The following is a 2,500-nucleotide window of genomic DNA, read 5'->3' as shown; positions in this document are numbered from 1 at the left end:
CTCGCCGCTACTAAGGAAATCCTAGTTAGTTTCTTTTCCTCCGCTTAATAATATGCTTAAATTCAGCGGGTAATCTCGCCTACTCTGAGGTCGTCAATTTCTTTGGTTTCATCGAAAGGTGAATAATGATGCTCGATGCAAAAAAAAAAAAAATAAACGAAAAGAAGCAAAAAAGCAAACACGTAGAGAAACTGTGCGTGAATCAACCTTTCGCATATTCAATTTTTCCTCCTCTCTCGTTTCAAAATGTTTGTATTTATCGTTCGATGAAACGAGCACAAGAGGGAAAAAAAAGTTGAGACACGACGTTCCCATAATTTTCGTGTTATTTCCTTTTTGCTTCAAACATTTTGCGGACTGCAGCTTCGTCGTATTGCTTTTATCAATTTTTAACAATTTCAAAGCGAAGACAACTCGCAAGACGATCCATTTCGTCTCGGTTCAATTTTAACGTCCGTCCGTATTATTTTTTGTTCCACAAGAGATTTCGAATAGGTTTCTTTATTTATCATCCCTTCTTTTCGAGCGCCACGGAAGCAAGAGGAAAAGCAAGAGCGAGAGAACATTTCGCGTATACTTCATTTAACAATTTTAACCAACACGCGATGTACTCCACACACCTCTTAGATTTAACAACTGCTTTTCTCTTCTTCTCCCCTTAGCGCAAGGGTAAACCCCATTTGTCTCTTCTTTGGAACGCAACAAAACTTTCGAGGACTGGACGACCGAGCGATGGTCGCGCGGTCTTCGCTTATCTTTAACAAACGAAGTAGTCCGTATGTATTCTAAATGTTGAAGCCTCCTAGAGCTTTAAGCCATGCGAGACATTGAAATGCTGTTTTAACGGGAGCATGCATAATTGCTGCAAACATACTTTTATCACAAGTTCTAGCCACGCCACGGAGGCTTCGAAGTTCCTTCACCATTCGCTTTCCTCTCTTTTGTTACACAGTTTCAGACTACGATCAGGGGTACCGAAACGCTGTATTGATTGTAAACAACCATTTTTATCTTGGAGCGGAGCGTTCCTTTACTCGTTAGATTTGTCTTGTCGCGTGTGTATTCGCTTTTTCGACGCTTTTTAACCATTTAACTTGTTTAGCGAAGCTAAACGCACAGACAGACAAAAAAAAAGGAACAGCATCGCGCGTCAAACAGCGACGACCCATCTGAAGCGATCTTTCATTTATACACCGTTTGTAAACAGAGAGATGTATAAAGCGCGGGGAATCATTCGAAACCCTGGGGCTATTCGAGCTTGCATTTCAGCAAATTATCATCTCAAACATTTCACTCGTTTGCTTTTTCTAAATTTATAGGAGAGCTTCTTTCGTTTATTTTTGACACACCTTTCGTAAATATCGTTTCTGGCAACGTCGGGAGCGTGGATTTCTACAAGTGAACAATCGCGCCGATCCGATAACTTCCAGCAGGATGGAGAATCTTTATAGATTATCTTCCTAGAACTCGGTGCTTTCACGGGCGGTCGTTTATAAATTTTAACGAACGACTCGCGCGCCGTGACGCACTTGCGCTAGTTCGAAGAGATATTTCGAAATTTGTTTCTCTCCTTTAACGGCCTGCATTTAGTGTATCGGTTGCGATTTTCGTCACATCGTTTCCACGACAAACGCCGACGAACTGCCCAACTATCGCTCGTACGTTGCGACTCTTTCTTTGTTTATCGTTCATTCATTCTTTCAATTTCGTTCGATAATCCCGCTCCGAAACGTTCTACTTTCGTTGAACGACGGCGAGATGTTTAGAAAGAAATGAATTACTCTTTTTTCGAGAAGCAAACGCAAGCAGTCTTTTGTTAAGAAAACGACCCTCAGCCAGGCGTGGTCCAGGAATTGTATCCGTGGACCGCAATGTGCGTTCGAAATGTCGATGTTCATGTGTCCTGCAGTTCACACGTTGACGCGCAATTAGCTGCGTTCTTCATCGACCCACGAGCCAAGTGATCCACCGTTCAGGGTAATCGTAAAATTTTGTATTTCAAACTCTTTAGATCTTTAGAGTGTTATTTTCATTATTAACACGCATCACATTCGATACCCACATCACTCTCCCACCCGGCGCGTGCGGGAGAGCGAATTCGGGCGTCGCCAACGTATTTGTTTGTTTGTTCGATCGTTGACGACACGATCGCGTCCAAGGACGGAAACCGTCGGAGAAACGCCCAGTGGCACGCTCCTCTCGACGGTCGGGCGTAAAGTACATTTAAAAACCTTGAAAAGTACGAACGCACACAAGGAATGCGAGCGCGCGTCCTGTCGCTGAATCGTGGGTTGCGAGATTCGAACAGACACACGGCCGGCGACGATCGGTCTAACTAATGGACACATAGTTTTTCAAAGACTCGCTATCGTCGCTTCTCAGCCGGTCCGTAAACAACACACATCGATCAGGCGGACGCACGAATCTTACCACGGTGCGTGTTTCGTAGATTCCAGGTTACCCGCAAGTACCTCTCTCTCCCTCTCGAAAGAGGAATCTC

General features: G+C 44.0%; 2 non-coding genes across 2 annotated transcripts in view; both read right to left on the bottom strand.

The window, feature by feature from the left end:
• LOC143307549 (large subunit ribosomal RNA) overlaps nucleotides 1-93 on the bottom strand; it is a 4,041-nt gene extending 3,948 nt beyond the window's left edge. The window contains exon 1 of the ribosomal RNA XR_013064667.1: nucleotides 1-93. This exon is cut by the window's left edge and continues 3,948 nt beyond it. This is a non-coding gene — a ribosomal RNA (large subunit ribosomal RNA).
• Nucleotides 94-1,825: 1,732 nt separating this feature from the next.
• Nucleotides 1,826-1,980, bottom strand: LOC143307537 (5.8S ribosomal RNA). Its single transcript, XR_013064655.1, has one exon. It is a non-coding gene; the product is annotated as a 5.8S ribosomal RNA (ribosomal RNA).
• Between the last annotated feature and the right edge of the window lie 520 nt (nucleotides 1,981-2,500).

Source organism: Osmia lignaria, unplaced genomic scaffold, assembly GCF_051020975.1.
Source record: "Osmia lignaria lignaria isolate PbOS001 unplaced genomic scaffold, iyOsmLign1 scaffold0059, whole genome shotgun sequence".
Classification (NCBI taxonomy): domain Eukaryota; kingdom Metazoa; phylum Arthropoda; class Insecta; order Hymenoptera; family Megachilidae; genus Osmia; species Osmia lignaria.
Note: the sequence above shows the minus strand (reverse complement) of the source record. Positions and strands in the feature narration are given on the sequence as shown.